The 17,580-nt window shown below is 49.3% G+C and overlaps 1 protein-coding gene across 4 annotated transcripts in view; it reads left to right on the plus strand.

Moving 5' to 3' along the window:
* The first annotated feature begins 4,939 nt into the window (after positions 1 to 4,939).
* Positions 4,940 to 17,580, plus strand: part of CARD11 (caspase recruitment domain family member 11) — a 144,015-nt gene continuing 131,374 nt past the window's right edge. For all 4 annotated transcript variants that reach the window (XM_021935608.2, XM_021935611.2, XM_021935613.2 and 1 more), the window contains exon 1: positions 4,940 to 5,209. The gene's annotated coding sequence lies outside the window, so the exon portion shown is untranslated. The remainder of the gene's footprint in view (positions 5,210 to 17,580) is intronic.

A 17,580-nucleotide genomic window follows, 5' to 3' on the forward strand; every position in this document is an offset into this window, starting at 1 on the left:
CGCCTTGGCCTCACAAAGTGCTGAGATCACAGGCCTGAGCCACTGTACTCAGCAGATTGTTGCCATCTTTGTGTCTATGATTCAAAGACTTTGGAATCCACTTCTCTCTGGGATCACAGAGGAATCAAGATACAAAATGGTGTATCTAGGCATGAGGAACTCAGTGGGGGTGATGGTAATGTTCTATATAATACAGCACCACCCAAAAGAAATAAAATGTGTAATTTAAAATTTCCTACTGGCAATACCAAAAAGAAACCAAGGAAATGCATGTAACTAATATATTTTATTTAACCCAACTTATCAAAAATATTATTTCAGCATGCAGTCAATATAAACATAATTAACGAGACGTTTTGTATTCTTTTTTACACACGAAGTCTTCAAAATCTGGTTTCTGTTACACTCACAGCACATCAATGCAGACACCATATTTTCCTTGGAGATACTTGACCTGTATTTAGATTTCATTAACTTTACAGTTGAAAAAGTAGATGAACATGTTCAAATGGCTCCAGACGTACTTAAAAGCTTTTCAATAACAGAATCAAGTGTTAGTTTTTGGATTTAGATGAAAAATAATTAAAATTGGCCAGGCGCAGTGGCTCATGCCTGCAATCCCAGCACTTTGGGAAGCCGAGGCGGGCAGATCACTGGAGGTCAGGAGTTCGAGACCAGCCTGGCCATCATGGTGAAACCCCGTCTCTACTAAAAATACAAAAATTAGCTGGATGTGGTGGCGAGCGCCTGTAAACCCAGCCACTCAGGAGGCAGAGGCAGGAGAATTGCTTGAACTCAGGAAGTGGAGGTTGCATTGAGCCGAGATCGCACCACTGCACTCCAGCCTGGGCTACAGAGTAAGACTCCTTCTCAAATAATAATAATAATAATAATAGAAGAGAATTAAAACTTCGCTTCCTAATCTCACCAGCCTCCTGTCAAAGTGCTCAACAGTCAAATGTGACTAGTGGCCGTCACACTGGACCACACTGTTCTATGTCCTCATAAGGACGTGGCTTACATAATATGTACATTTGTCAAAACTCATTACATCATATAGTTTTTAAATCATTTATTTATGTATGTACGTATTTATTTGAGATGGGGTTTCGCTCTGTCACCCAGGCTGGAGTGCAGTGGTGCAATCACAGCTCACTGCAGCCTCGAACTCTTGGGCTCAAGTAATTCTCCCGCTTCAGCCTCTGGAGTAGCTGAGACTACAAGCACCTGCCACTGTGCCCAGCTTCATTGCATCGTATGGTTAAAATCTGTTTGTAAATTTCACCTAAACAAACCTCTCTAGTGAATGATATGCAAGATGGAGTGTTTAACAGTGACGTATACTGATGATGTCTGCAACTTACTTTGAAACACACCCCCCAAAAAAAGACAGGAGGTTGGGAAGCTGAGGCGGATGGATCACGAGATCAGGAGATCGAGACCATCCTACTAACACGGTGAAACCTCGTCTCTATTAAAAATGCAAAAAATTAGCCAGGAATGGTGTCAGGCATCTGTAGTCCCAGCTACTTGGGAGGCTGAGGCAGGAGAATCGCGTGAATCTGGGAGGCGGAGCTTGCAGTGAGCTGTGATCGCGCCACTGTACTCCAGCTTGGGGGACAGAGCGAGACTCAAAAAAAAAAAAAAAAAAAAAAAAAAAAAAAGAGACAGGAGGACTGATGGCGAGATAGACAGATAGATCTGTGATAAAGCCAATAGAGCAAAATGCTAGTTGTAGAATCAAGTGGTGGGGTATATGGGGATTCTATGGAAATTCATTAGATGATTCTTCTAACTTTTCTGAACATTTAAAATTTTTAATAAGATGTTGGGGGAGAAAGAGGCTTGTCTTACGGAACTAGACCCACATGCAGTCCCGTCTATAAAACTCAGAAACATAACACTGAGTGAAAGGGTCCAGGCTGCGAAAAGAACCCACGCATGCTGCCATTTACATACAGTTCACAAACAGGCAAACTGACCGATGCTGTCAGAGGCAGGAACGTGGCTACGCTTGGTGGGACAGTGATAGGAACGAGACACAAGGGGGTTTCTGGGGCACAGATGAAGTTCCATGTTTTGATAGAATGAAGTGTGAGTGTGGGTTACACTCGCATTTAGGCTAATGGCCTCCAGTTCCATCCAAGTTGCTGCAAAAATTCATCAGACTTTGCAGCATTTGTGGACTTTACTTTATACATATCTCTAGAGACATGTTTCGCTGTTTTAAGGTATTGCCCTCATTTCATATCTTGCAGGAGGGAAATCTGAGCTCTTCTTTAAAATGACAGGCCAGATGCCGTGGCTCACGTCTGTAATCCTGACACTTTAGGAGGCTCAAGCAAGAGGATCGCTTGAGGTCAGGAGTTCAAGACCAGCCTGGGCAACATAGTGAGACCTCATCTCTACAAAAGATTAAAAAATTAGCCAGGCGTGGTGGCGTGTACTTGTAGTCCCAGCTTCTAGAGAGGCCGAGGCAGCAGGATGGCTTGAGCCCAGGAGATCAAAGCTGCAGTGAGCTGTGATCAAGTCACTGTACTCCAACCTGGGTGGCAGAGCGAGACCCTGTCTCAAAAATAATAAAATAAAATAAAGTAAAATAAAATAAATTAAAGTAAAATAAAATGCTGGCCAGGTGCATTGGCTCAAGCCTGTAATCCCAACACTTTGGGAGGTCGAGGCGGGCGGATCACAAGGTCAGGAGTTCGAGACCAGCCTGACCAACCTGGTAAAACCCCGTCTCTACTAAAAATACAAAACTTAGCCAGGCATGGTGGTGCATGCCTGTAGTCCCAGCTACTCAGGAGACTGAGGCAGGACAATCGCTTGAACCCTGGGAGGTGGAGGTTGCCGTGAGCCGAGATCATGCCACTGCACTGCAGCCTGGGCAACAGAGCAAGACTCCATAATAAATAAATAAATAAATAAATGCCACTGCCTGATTTAGAGTTTTCATAGAGTATAAGCAGCTTCCCCGGTCCTGGGTAGGCAGTGAGATGTGTCCTTAGGGACGAAGGCTTAGAAGGCTATGGGTCTTGGTGTTCATTTTAGAAACTTTCTTTACAGCCCTTGCTTGCATTTCTGAACACGCTTTACAGGAAGCAAACCGGTGTCTTCCTTCATCCCTAGCACATGCGCATCAGTGCAAACACATTCCTCACTGGTGTTTCAGATTCTTCCGTGCTTGGACCAAAATCCCATTTTTTATTTATCGTCTTGCTGAAAGTTTAATTTACTGAAGGCCTTTCCTTCTAGCACCTCGAGGAACTTTTCTCAGAACGCTTAAAACATGAAACAGAAGCCTACATTCTCTAGTCGTAATGAGGGGATCAAAAGAGAGGGAGAGAGATGAGAGGAGAGTGGTAAACTGAGGCAGAGTAGAATGAGAGGTGCAGAAGCTGGGGAAACAGGTGGGGGGGCGGCGCGGGAGGCAGCGGTCAATTGCAGCAAGAAAATAGAAACTAAGGTTTTCTGGGTAGGCACGGTTCATCCAGATTTTTATTTCAATAGCTTTAGGGGTACATGCGGTTTTGGGTTACGCGGATGAAGCGTGTAGTGATGAAGTCCGGGCTTTTAGTGCTCCTGTCCCTGGAATAGTGCACATCGTACAGTGTACATTGTACCCAGCAGGTGATTTGCCACCCCCTACCCCCTCCCATTCTTCCCCCTTCCGAGTCTCCAATGTCCACGATCCCACTCTGCCTGCCTTTGCCTACCCATAGCTTAGCTCTCGCTTTTAAGTAAGAACACGGAGTATTTGTTTTCCACTCCTGAGTTACCTCACTTTAGATAATGGCCTCCAGTTCCATCCAAGTGCAAGTTACTGCAAAAGACTTTATTTCGTTCTTTTTCATGGCTGAGTAGTATTCCATGGTGTGTGTATGTGTGTGTGTGTGTGTGTGTGTGTTTGTGTGTATCACATTTTCTTTCATCCAGATTTTTGAGTCCACAATCCCTGTAAACCCTTGGGACCATCCCACCCACGATGCTGGCCATTTGGGGTACATTATCAAAATGCTGACATCCAGCCGGACACGGTGGCTCACACCTGTAGTCCCAGCACTTTGGGAGGCTGAGGTGGGCAGATCACCTGAGGTCAGGAGTTCGAGGCCAGCCAGGCCATCATGTTGAAACCCCATTTCTACTAAAAATACAAACATTAGATAGGTTTGGTGGCGCATGCCTGTAGTCCCAGCTACTTGGGAGGCTGAGGTGGGAGAATCGCTTGAACCCAGGAGGTGGAGCTTGCAGTGAGCTGAGATCGCACCACTGCATTCCAGCCTGGGTGACACAGCGAGACTCTGTCTCAAAAAATAAAAATAAAGTAAAATGATGACATCCAAATCACAATTTCTCTCACAAGCATAGTACACCAGAACATTGAGGGTGCAAGCTGATGATGGATATCTTGGACCCCAAAGCTTTTGGGGTGAGGAAGGCCTTTGCAGGGGTGCTGACCAGCCAGCATGCCCAGGAAGCTTCCAGAACAGGGGCTGAGGGAGGAAAGAGGCTTGGGGTGTAGGAGGCTGCAGGATTTTATGTGGGACACCCCGTTCTCCCGCACACACACACACATTGCAGTGACAGGCTCTGGAATTTCTTGAGAAATTCGGCTAGACCTGGGGAGCCAGAGGCCTGAAGAACCTAGAAAGGGGATAGCCCCTTCCAAGGCCCCACCTGGACTCTGCCTGGGGTCACAGCTGGGTGGGGACTGACGCCCAGGCTGGTCCAGCCTCACCCCGACTGATGCAGGTGGCCTGGACCCCGAGACTCGCCTTGATCTCCCCATCCCCGGCTCCCTGATCTGTCCCCAAGCACCCCCACCCCAGGCCCTGTCCCCACTCCCACCCCCACCTCCTTACCGCCCTCCTCCCGAAGCACCGACTCCGCCCCTCCCTCTCTTCCTTATCTTTTTCTAACCTTTCGCATTTTTTAGTCTCATTTCCTGTCGGGTTTTGCATTTCCCTCCCCCGCCCCTCCTAGCCTATGACATACTTTCTCTCCTTTTTTCTCTCCTGCCTCCTCTGGCCTTCGGACTCCTGCCCGCGCCGCCCGCAGCCCCCTCCTGGCCCTGCAGCCCCTGGGCGGGCGGCGCCCCTCGGAGGACGGGTCGGGGCCCGCGGGGACGGAGGGCCCGGTCGCCTGGAGGAAGCCGGAGGCCTGCGTGGAGGAGGCGCCCCGCGCAGCTGGCGGAGCATGAGCGCCCCAGGTAGGCGCAGCCGGGATGGGGGAGCTGGTGGAGGGGGAGCACGAGGCGGGGAGCTGGGGAAAGAGAGGAGGACATGGGGAGGAGATGGGGGGCATTAGTGAGATGACATGGTAGTGGGGCGTGGGGGGGATGGGAGTGGCTCCTGCTGGCCCCGCGATGTTGGGGGTATCCTTCCATCTCTGTCCCCCTGCCCCACTTCTCTCTCTCTTATCTCCTCCTTTTCCCTTCCAACCCTTTTTCTCCCTCACTTTCCATCTGGTGTACCTCTCCTCCGTGTCTCTCTGAGCGTCTCTGAGTATCTCTGCCCAGCAAAACCCCCACCTCCTCCTACTGGACAGGAAAAAATCGGGGGTCAGGAGGCTGCAGCCCCTTGGTGCACCTGCCCAGAGGGAGGAAGAGAAACTTTTCTGACACCTGAAGGGCCCGGAAGTTTGCAGACCACAGCCCAGCCTGACTCAGAGGCTCCTGGGAAGGTGGGGCCTGGCTCAGGGAGGAAGGGCAGCCCCACCAAAAGGGGGTACGGAGCTGGGAGATGGGAGAGGACAGCCTCCTGCAGGGACTCTACTAGAAAGGGAGTGGTGGGGGCACAGGAGGGGGCCCAGGTTCCCCACTGAAACCCGGACCAGTCCCCAGCGGTCTCAGGCCTGAAAGCCACTCACCCCAGGAGGCCGCTCCAGGCCCGATGGGGCCACCAGGCCTTCTGCTGAGCCCCCTCTGAAGATAGGGGCAGAGAGGGTGTTTCTGTCCCTCGGGGGCTCTGAGCACCGCTGGAGGCTGTCACGGGGACCCAGGTTCATGGACAGTGGTCTCAGCTGTGAGCTTCGGGGCTGCCCACACAAACTCCGTCTTGGACCAAACTGACCTCTGTCTGTCCCGCCTGCTCTCAAAGCCTTTGATTTGTAGTTCAAAAATGTTTCTCCTGACGTTTATGACTCGTCTTGAAGGTATAAGGTTACCAACCTACCAGAGAGGGGAGAGAAACAGTCAATCGTTCATTCCGCATTTATTAAGTGCTCAGCCTGTGCATAATACGTGCCGGAAATCCCAGGAGCCGGGAATTAATATGAGGACGGGAATTTCTCCCTCAGTGTACGTTTTTGTGCTTAATATGAGGACAGGAATCCGTTAAGTGTCCATTTCTGTGCTTTCGCGGAATCTCCCGTTCTTTCCCCAGCGAGGCATCTGTAAAGAGATGATACTCCTGCCTCGGGCCGGGGCTGCCCTGAGGAGAGTAACAGTGACCGGGACTCTGAAGCATAGCCAAGGCCAGGGACTGCTTGGACCTGTGTAGATGTTACTTGCCTGGGTATCAGATAGGCAAGCCGTGGCTCCCCTGGCCCCAGCAGTCTTCAGTTAATGCATGAATGGTCCTTGATGTGATTTTTTAAAAAATTGTGGTGAAATACACATGACATAAAAGTAGCTCACTGAACCGCTCTGAAGCGCACAGTGGACTGGTGTTAAGCCCATTCTCATTGTCTTGCAGTGGTCACCACCATCCAGCTCTTCCCAAACTGAAACTGTGTCCCCCATTAAAGAACATCTTCCTGGCTCCCTCCTCAGTCCCTGGCAGTCACCCTTCTCCATTCTGTCTCTAGAAATCTGATGATTTTCTGGACCCCGTATAAGGGGGCTCATACAACCTGTGTCCTTCCCGTGCCTGGCTTATTTCTCTGAGCCTCATGTCCTCAAGGTTCATCTGTGTTGTCACCTGTGACCGAATCTCCTTCCTTTTTCAGGATGAATAATATTCTGTCGTGCAGATAGACCATATTTTGTATATCTGCTCATCCTTTATGTGATTTTTAAAAATGACTTCTGGCCGGGCGCAGTGGCTCACGCCTGTAATCCCAGCACTTTGGGAGGCCAAGGCGGGTGGATCACCTGAGGTCAGGAGTTCGAGACCAGCCTGGCCAAAGTGGTGAAACATGATCTCTACTAAAAATACACACAAAAAATTAGCCTGACATGGTGGTGCATGCCTGTAGTCCCAGCTACTTAGGAGGCTGAGGCAGGAGAATCGCTTTGAACTGGGGAGGCGGAGGTTGCAGAGAGCTGAGATCGCACCACTGCACTCCAGCCTGGGCGACAGAGCAAGACTCTGTCTCAAAAAAAAGACTTCTAAACCTAAGTCTTCTAAAGATGACGACGCTTGTTTGAATCCATCAGTGGGCGTGTGTGGGTGGCTTTGTACTTGGTGGCACAGGGGACGCAGGAGGGATGTGAGAAGCAGTGCTCCAATCTGAGTAGGTTCATCACACAGTCTGTGTATGCCGTGGTCAGAGTGTGGCTGAGACGCACATGAGATGGAAAAGAATTAGGAGGAGTGAGGAGGGAAGCAGGGAGTGAACTTGGGAGATGGTAGGACTCAGAAGGTCCAGGGATCCCTGGAAGGTTCCAGGCTGAGATGGTGCTGAAAATCTCAGGAAGGAAGGGCAGTCCCCCCGAAAGGGGGTGTAGAGTTGGGAGATGGGACAGGACAGCCCCCTGTGGACACTGTACTAGGAAAGGGGTGGCAGGGTCACAGGAGGGGGTCCAGGTTCTAGGAGTCCAGGAATTCAAGACCAGCCTGGGCAACATGGCAAGACCTTGTCTTTACAAAAAATTAGCCAGACATGGTGGTGTGCATCTGTAGTCCCAGCTACTTGGGAGGCTGAGGCAGGAGGATCATTTGAGACTGGGATGTGGAAGTTGCAGTGAGCTGAGATGGTGCCACTGCACTCCAGCTTGGGCTGCAAAGCAAGGCAATGTATCAAAAAAAAAAAAAAAAAAAAAAACGAGGGGCAGTGTCTAGACTTCTTTATCCTATGCAGTGATTCTGGGCCCTTCCGATAAAAGACTTGCTTCTTGGGACTGAGGGGCTGTGTGACTGTGGTTTGGTGGTGGCTGGCAGGGGCCATGGAGATGAAGATGCACTTGTGATCATAGCTCCTCATAGCATGTCATGCAGGAAAGGCCAAATGGGGTCCTGATTTTCAGATGGTGATGATGAAAAGGCATGTCAAGTGGTGAAAAATGGAGCCTCTTGAATCCATTTTTAAAACCGCCTTTAGGCATAGTGGCTCACGCCTGTAATCCCAGCACTTTGGGAGGCAGAGGCGGGAGGATCGCTTGAGGTCAGGAGTTTGAGACCAGCCTGGGCAACATGGTGAAACCCCGTCTCTACTAAAAATACAAAAATGAGGTGGGCGCCTGTAATTCCAGCTACTCGGGAAGCTGAGGCAGGGGAATCGCTGGAACCTAGGAGGCAGAGGTTGCAGTGAGCCGAGATTGCCCCACTGCACTCTAGCCTGGGCAACAGAGTGAGACTCTGTCTCCAAAAAAAGAAAAAAACAAAAACCAAAAAACCACTTTCCATTTCCTCTTGCCCAGCCCCTACACTCTCTGCTTTGCAGGCCGTGCTCCCAGTGGCATTCCATCTTTTGGGTTGGAGCCCATGAAGGCATGGGTTCGTGGCATGACTACTGATCAGTGCTAGCCCTGTGACCTTGGCTTGCCATGTGACCTTGGCTAGCTGTGTGACCTTGGACAGCCTTCCCATCACCTAAGCTCTCCGAGAGTCATTTCTCTAATGAAATCAGGATATCAATACTGGTTATTTTCAGTGTTGTCAGTTACACCAAGCATAAAATGAGAAAATACGGCATATGACATAGGATTACCTTTGCCGTGATGACTAAGGTCTGCAGCAGATCAGAGGCTGGACTCTGGAGTCCAGACCCAGGGCTACAGTACCAGCCTCCCCGCAAACACCAGCTGGATGGACCTCCTTACTTTTTTCTGGTGCAACCTCCAATTCCTTGTCTGCAATCTCAGTCTTACAGGGGAATTATGAGGCCCAAGGAAATCACAGACCGAGCTGATGCTCCGTCAATCTACCCTGTAAAAAAACTCTCACTCTGGGTGGTTGCAGTACCCAAATCAGTCTAGAAAATACCTTGATAAATATCTTGTTTGGCTGGGCACGGTGGCTCATGGCTGTAATCCCAGCACTTTGGGAGGCCAAGGTGGGTGGATCCCTTGAGTCCAGGAGCTCCAGACCAGCCAGCCTGGGCAACATGGTGATACCATGTCTCTACAAAAAAAAAAAAATACTAAAAAATTAGCCAGGCATAGTGGTCCCTCCTTACTTGGGAGGCCGAGGCAGGAGGATCATTTGGGCCTGGGATGCAGAAGTTGCAGTGAGCCGATATCACACCACTGCACTCCAGCTTGGGCGACAGCGCGAGACCCTGCCTCAAACAAAAGAAAGAAAGAAAGAAAGAAAATATTTTGATCGATTGATTGAAATACAGAAACAAAAAGAGAACGAAAAGGCAACCTTCGAGGAAGCGCCTTAAACATGCTCTTCTGCTAAAGAAAAATTAGAAGGCAACCGGGCGCGGTGGCTCACGCCTGTAATCCCAGCACTTTGGGAGGCCGAGGTGGGCAGATTGCCTGCGGTCAGGAGTTCGAGACCAGTCTGGCCAACATGGTGAAACCCCATCTCTACTAAAAATGCAGAAAAAATTACGCAAGCGTGGTGGTGGGCGCCTGTAATCCCAGCTATTCGGGAGGCTGAGGCAGGGGTATTGCTTGAACCAGGGAGTTGGAGTTGCCGTGAGCTGAGATCGCACCACTGCACTCCAGCCTGGGTGACAGAGTGAGACTCAGTCTCAAAAAAAAAAAAAGAAAAGAAAAGAAGAAGAATTAGAAGGCACAGATTCCAGATGCCAGCCTCTTCCTGGGGCAGGCCACATAAGAAAAGCACAGCCAGGGCACCGCACACTCCATACAAAGAGCAGGCCCCATGCCTTGTCCGTACTCTCTCCTTGAGGGGCTGCCGCTCTCTGGGCCAGTGGTTTTGACGGGGTGATTATTTTCGGGAGGGTAACCTTTTGGGTTGTGATTTGTTCAAGGGCTCGGAGATGATAATGGTCACTGTCACATTTGTGTAATAGGTATTGGTGGCTGAGAGCCAGAGGGTGATAAAGTCCTTCCAGTCCCGTCTGTGTGGCTGTCACTTCTTCTTCCCCTCTCCTGCTCCTCGAAGCACACTCGTTCCTCCAAAGTGCCGGGTTCCTCCTGGCCCAGCCGGGGCCATTCCTCAGTGGACATTATTCCTTGCAAGTCTGGGAGCCAGAAAGGGGCATGTGCAGTATCCATGCTCGCAAACAGGGCTCCATCCTCCTCTGTGTGGTTTCTGTATCTAGCGTGTCATCTTCCTTCCTGCCTCTCCGCAACTCAGGAATTTGCTGTCTTTATACCCAAGTATGACAGCAGCAGAGTAGGGGCTGCCCTGTGCCATGTCCTTGGTCCTGGTGGTGTCAAAGGCAACACCTGCCAGGACAGTGCTGATTATGATCGCTGCCATCCCCCTGGGACTGGCCTCATTCATTAAGAGGCAAGATGAAAAAAAAAAAAAAAAAAAAAAGCCAGGCACGAGGGCTCACGCCTGTAATCCCAGCACTCCAGCACTTTGGGAGGCCAAAGCAGGAGGATTGCTTGAACTCAGGAGTCGGAGACCAGCCTGGGCAACATAGCAAGACCCCATCTCTATAAAAAATTAAAAAATGAGCCAGGTATGGTGGTATGCGCCTGTGGTTCCAGCTACTCAGGAGGCTGAGGTGGGAGGACTGCTAGAGCTCAGGAAGCTGAGGCTGCAGGGAGCCGCAATTGCACCACTGCACTCCAGCATGGGCAACAGAGTAAGACCGTCTCAAAAAAAAAAAAAAAGGAAAAGCTGCTTTCTGGAGAGATCTACAGACTTAGAGCCTGGCAGACAAGGTGTCCATTCTGGCTCCACTACCTGCACTCTCTGTGACCCCAACAAAGTCACATGATGATTTTGAGCCTCAACTGCTGCACGTGTAAAATGGGTATAAAATTACCACCCCTAGCTGGGCGCGGTCGCTCACGCCTGCAATCCCAGCACTTTGGGAGGCCAAGGCGGGCGGATCACCTGAGGTCAGGAGTTTGAGACCAGCCTGGCCAATGTGGCAAAACCCTGTCTCTACGAAAAGTACAAAAATTAGCCTGGCGTGGTGGTGGATGCCTGTAATCCCAGCTACTTGGGAAGCTGAGGCAGGAGAATCACTTGAACCCGGGAGGCGGAGGTTGCAGTGAGCCAAGATTGTACCACTGCACTCTAGCCTGGGTGAAGAGCGAGACTCTATCACAAAATAATAATAAGGATGATGCCACTCCTAGATTAGCATAGACCAAAGTGTTTCCAAACGCACCAAATGTGTCAAGGGGTTCTGCAGCTTCTGCTTTTAAGTTTTACTTCTGACTTGCTCATTCAGAGGCCAGGAGGGAGAACAGAGAGAGAAGAAATGCAAAACAGAATATATGCAGTAAAGAGCTATTTCCTTAATTTACTAAGAACTCTTGTAAACCCATTAGACACGGGAACTGGCACACTTTTTCCTGAAAGCTCCAAATAGTAAATATTTTAGGCCTTGTGAGCCAGAGGGTCTCCGTCGAAGCTACCAACGCTGTCCTTGCGGGGTGGAGGCAGCTGTAGATGGGAGTGAGTGTGGCCACCTTTGGCCCAGTGGACGACACAGGACTGGACCCTCAGTGGGAGTGTCCAGACCCCAAAATTAGAGAATTCAATCAATGGAAAAAATGGTGAAGGGGTACACACACACAGAATATCAGCCGGTCAGTCAGCATGCTTCGTTTACAATTAAATCCATGTGAAGTAATACAACAGGGACATAGCGTTTTCCACTTGTCAGACTGGCAAACATCAAAAAGTTTGATAGGCCGGACGTGGCAGCTCACACCACACACGTGATCCCAACACTTTGGGAAGCCCAGGTGGGAGGATCACTTCAGCCTAGGAGTTCGAGATCAGCCTGGGCAACATAGTGAGATCCCACTTCTCCAAAAAAACTTTAAAAATTAGCCAGGCATGGTGACATGCACCTGTAGTAGTCCCAGCTTCTCCAGAGGCTAAGATGGGAGGATCATGGGAACCCAGGAGTTCGAGGCTGCACTGAGCTGGGATTGCACCACTGCACTCCAGCCTGGGCAGTACAGCAAGACCCTATCTCTAAAAATAAAATTTAAAAAAGGGTAAAACTGATTGCCCATCAGTAATAATAATAACTTTTAAAAATTAAGGTGTAACACACACACAGTACAGTCTTAAGCATACATACAACTTAATGGGCTTTTAAATGCCTTTCTGGAGCCAATCACCCAAATCAAGATTTGGGTCCCTTCTAGGTTCTGGGGAAGTCCCATATCCCCTCCCAGTCGTTACCCCTCCCCGTCCCCTTCCAACCTCTATCACCATCCCTGTCCTTGAACTTCACATGGACAGAGACACATTCAATGTTTCTTTTTCATTGCTACACAGTATTTCATGGTACAAATTTACCGCAATAGGGGCAGGCGCTGTGGCTCATGCCTGTAATCCCAGCACTTTGGGAGGCCAAGGCAGGCAGATTGCTTTGAGCTCAGGAATTCAAGACCGGCCTGGGCAACATGGTGAAACCATCTCTACAAAAATTCAAAAATTAGCCAAGCGTTGGTGGCTTGTGCCTATAATTCCAGCTCCTCGGGAGGCCGAGGCTGGAGAATTGCTTGAGCCCAAGAAAGAGGAGGTTGCAGTGAGCCAAGATCGTGCCACTGCACTCCAGCCTGGGTGACAGAGTGAGACCTGTCTCAAAAAAAAAAAAAAAAATTTACCACAATTTACTTATCCACCTGACAGTTGATAAACATTTCTGTTGCTTGCAGTTCGGGGCTATCATGATGAAACCACTGTGAACATTCTTATACATGTCTTGGTGGTGATGGCCATTTTAGAAAAAAAAAATCTGGAAGCAGCCTGGTCACAATGGTTCATGCCTATCATCCCAGCACTTTGGGAGGCTGAGGCAGGAGGATCACTTAAGCCTACTTGTTTGAGACCAGCCTGGGCAACATAGCGAGACCTCATCTCTACAAAAAAGGTAAAAGTTAGCTGGGTGTGGTGGCCATGCCTGTGGGCCTAGATACTTGGGAGGCTGAGGTGGGAGGATCTCTTGAGCTCAGGAGGTAGAGGCTGCAGTGAGCTGTGATTGCACCACTGCACTCCAGCCTGGGCGACAGAGGGAGACCCTGTCACTGAAATATAAAAAATCTAAGGGTAAACAGAGGCCCTGTGCCGGCGTTTTCTGCGGTTTAGTACATTGCTATGTCGGTGGGTAAATGTTGGTATGAAGTAAAACTGTAACGTTATTGACATCAGTGCTTCGTTGCCTGCCTCTGTGTAAGGATTATGTGACTCATGGAAGTCTTCTAAGAAGAAATGGCCTATTTTTAAAGGGATTCAAGTATCGTTGGTTCCGGGGGAAACGTTCAGCAGAATAATAACGATACCTCACACTGCCTTCCAACACTCCTGACTTCAGTTCTCAGATGCGTTTCAGAAACCAACGTGTTAACCAGCAGAGAGCCTCTGGGAGCTGACACGGTGATCCCTGTTTGCCGACGAACAGGCACCGTGATCCCTGTTTGAGTCCCTGAGGCACGCAGAGGTTCTTGGCTCTTTGTAGGAGAGTTCTCGATCTTTGAAAAATGTTTCTCCTGCTTCTTAACGGACGGCCTTTTACCGGGCCCTGTTCCGAGTTTTCCGAGCTCGGGGAGGTCTTAGACTGGCGAAGAGCATGACCTAGTGGAGAAAGGATCCAGCTGTGGTACAAGCAGAAGGCCATCTGTGCGCCTGGGACGGGGTCACCCTGTCTCCTCACTCATTTTATGTGGAAGTTCGATATAAATTTGTCTTGCTCTGTTGCCCAGGCTGGAGTGCAATGGTGCCATCATAGCTCACTGCAACCTCAACCTCCTGGGTTCAAGCAATCCTCTCACCTCAGCCTCCCAAGTAGCTGCGACTAAAGGCACATGACACCATGACTGGCTAATTTTTTAATTTTTTGTAGAGATGAGGGTCTTGCTATGTTGCCCAGGCTGGTCTCGAACTCCTAGGCTCCAACCATCCTCCCGCCTCAGCCTCCCAGAGTTCTGGGATTACAGACGTGAGCCACCGTGCCCAGTCCTGTATCTTTCTTAACTAATTTACACATATGTACATATTATTTTTTAAAAATTATATATGTAATTATGTGTTTAATTATATAATTACATATAATTATATTTATATAATTTATATATATAATTTAATAATTTTATATATACACTTTTATTTTCTTTGAGATAGAGTCTCACTCTTGTTGCCCAGGCTGGAGTGCAGTGGCACAATCTCAGCTCACTGCAATCTCCACCTCCTGCGTTCAGGCAATTCTCCTGCCTCAGCCTCCTGAGTAGCTGGAATTACAGGTATGCGCCACTATGCCCAGCTAATTTTGTATTTTTAGTAGAGACAGCATTTCACCATGTTGGCCAGGCTGGTCTCGAACCCCTGACCTCAGGTGATCTGCCCACCTCAGCCTCCCAAAGTGCTGGGATTACAGGCATGAGCCACCGTGCCCAGCTGTAATTTTAAAACCCAACCTTATGTCTTGTGACAGAGTCAGACTAATGGGCCTCAGAGGCCCTCCTGCCACTGCACTGGTGGCCCTACTTCCTCCTCCCACCTGCCTGGTGCCTCCTGCCTCTGCGCCTGGCACCTCGCCCTGCCCTGTGCCTGAGATGGTGATCTGGCCACCTGCCAACGCCCGCTCTGCACAGGCACCAGAGCCCATCTCTCTCCAATCAAAGACGCTTCTCAAGCAACTGTCTTCTCTCTCTGCTGCATCTTCCATTCTGTATTCCCTCTCTCCGGGGACCATTCCTATCTGAGTGCGGATCTACTGCGGTTTCACCCACTTTAAAACAAACAAACGACAAACCTATCTTGATTTTACATTCCCCTCCAGCCTTCGCCGCATTTCTCTGCACCCCCTTTGTATTCATTTGCTCAGGTTGTCATAACAAAATCCCACAGACTGGGACATTTATTGCCTTGCATTTTTGGAGGCTGGAAGTCCTAGGAAGGTGCTGGCCGGGCTGGTTCCTTCGGAGGCCTGTCTCTGCAGCTGCCAGGTGCCGTCTTCTCCCTGTGTCCTCGCCTGGCCTTTTCTCTTGGGTGTGTGTCCTCTGGGTCTCTGTGCCTCCAATTTCCTCTTGGTATAAAGACACAGGTCAGATTGGATTAGGGTCCACTCCAATCACTCCACTTTAATTTCATCACCTCTTTAAAGACCTTGTCTTCAAATACAGCCCCATTCTGAGGTCCTGGGGGTTAGGACGTCCATAATAGGAATTTGGAGGGACAGGATTCAGCCCGTAACACCTTTATAGTAAAGTGGTGTCTGTACTCCCTGTCCTAATTCTTCTCCTCCCCTTCCATCTTGAGCCCACTTTAGTCAGGCTTTTGTCCCCAGTACTCAATTTAAACAGCTCTAGTCAAAACCACCCGTGTGGCCAGGTGTGGGCTCACGCCTGTAATCTCAGCACTTTGGGAGACCAAGCCAGGAGGATCCCTTGAGGCTATGAATTTGAGACCAGTCTCGGCAACATAGGAGATGCTGTCTCTACAGGAGAAAAAAAAAAAAAAAGCCGTGTATTGTGGTGTACACCTGTGGTCCCAGCTACTTGGGAGGCTGAAGTGGGAGGATCACTTGAACCCAGGAGGTCGAGGCTATAGTGAGCTATGATCACACCACTGCATTCTGGCCTGGATGATAGAGTAAGACTCTGTCTCAAAAAAATAAATAAATAAATAAATAAAAATAAAACAAAAACATGAAGTCACCAATGCCCTTATCTGATGGTCCATCCTCAGTCCTCATAGATTTTGATATCAGCAGGATCTCATAAGACCCATTCTTCTCTCCTCTTTGAAACACACATTCCTTTAGCTTTGGGGCTTCTCCCTCTTGTTTTTTTTTTTTTGCCCCCTCTTTGCTAGCTACTCCTTCCTGGCCTCTCTTTTCTGACTCCTCTCTCTCCCTCACCTCTGAGGTCAAACAGCCAGGAGCTCAGTCTGTGGGCCTCTTCCCCCAGGTGGTCTGAGACCTCCCACCTCTTGCTTTAAAAGTCATCTATATGCCAACGACTCCCAAGTTTATATCTTCTGCCCAGGCTCTCCTCTTGAACTTTAGACTTTAATATCCAACTGTCTTCACGTGTCTGCCTGGACATGGAGTGAATCCAAAATCAAACTTGTGATTTTCTGAACTCTGTCTTCCATCCTGCGTGGGGCTCGGGCTTAAGATCCTTGGAACTGTCCTTCACTTCTCTGTTGGTAGTTTGTCCACTTGCTGGGCATAGAAAAGAAAATTTGCTCTGGCTCGGTCATGAAGAATGTCATTCTCAGGCATCTTTTGATAGGGAAATCTTTTCTTTCTTTCTTTTTTTTTTTAGGCACGTCTCAGGCTGGAATGCAGTAGCATGATCTCAGCTCACTGCAACTTCCGCCTCCTGGGCTCAAGCGATCCTCCTGCCTCAGCTTCCCAAGTAGCTGAGACTGTAGGCGTGCACCATCATGCCCAGCTAATTTTGGTATTTTTTGTAGAGACAGGGTTTTGCCATGTCACCCAGGCTGGTCTCGAACTCCTGGATTCAAGTGATCTGCCTGCCTCGGCCTCCCAAAAGTACTGGGATTATAGGCATGAGCCACCTTGCCCTGCCTTGACGGGGGAATTCTTTCTGCAGTAGATGGGACACCACACAGTGCACTGGAGAGGCTACTGGGCTCAGAAAGAGGGATTTGGTTTTCGGCCACTGACCCATTGAGCAGTCTGGGCCAAGTTCCCCTTCACCTCTGGGGCTCAGTTTCCTCGTAAGTCAAATGAGAAGACAGGACTTGGGGTGGTAAATGCGTTGCATTTGGCAAGCCAGTTCCAATCAACTAGCAATGGCTTGCTGGAGGGCCACGTTGAGGACCCAGGCTCAGGGATCAATCACCAATGTTTGCCCATGGGTGTGAATCTGAACGTGGAAGCTGGGCTGCCCTGTCAGTCATCTGCACTTGCTCTGCATGACCCAGAGCCCTTCCAGTCTTGCAAATCCACGATATAAAGATGCATGCATGTGAATGTTCACTGCAGCACTATATTCACAATAGCAAAGACATGGAATCAACCTAAATGCCCATCAATGACAGACTGGATACAGAAAGTGTGGTACATATACACCATGGAATACTATGCAGCCATGAAAAAGGATGAGATCATGTCTTCTGCAGGAACACAGACACAACTGGAGACCATTATCCTAAGTGAATTAATACAGGTACAGAAAACCAAATACTACATGTTCTCACTTACAAGTGGGAGTTAAATGCTGAGAGGACATGGCTGCAAAGACAGGAACAACACACACTGGGGTCTCCTTGAGGGCAGAGGGTGGGAAGAGAGAGAATCAGAAAAAAAGTAACTACTGGAGGCTGGGCA

Source organism: Papio anubis, chromosome 4, assembly GCF_008728515.1.
Source record: "Papio anubis isolate 15944 chromosome 4, Panubis1.0, whole genome shotgun sequence".
NCBI lineage: Eukaryota > Metazoa > Chordata > Mammalia > Primates > Cercopithecidae > Papio > Papio anubis.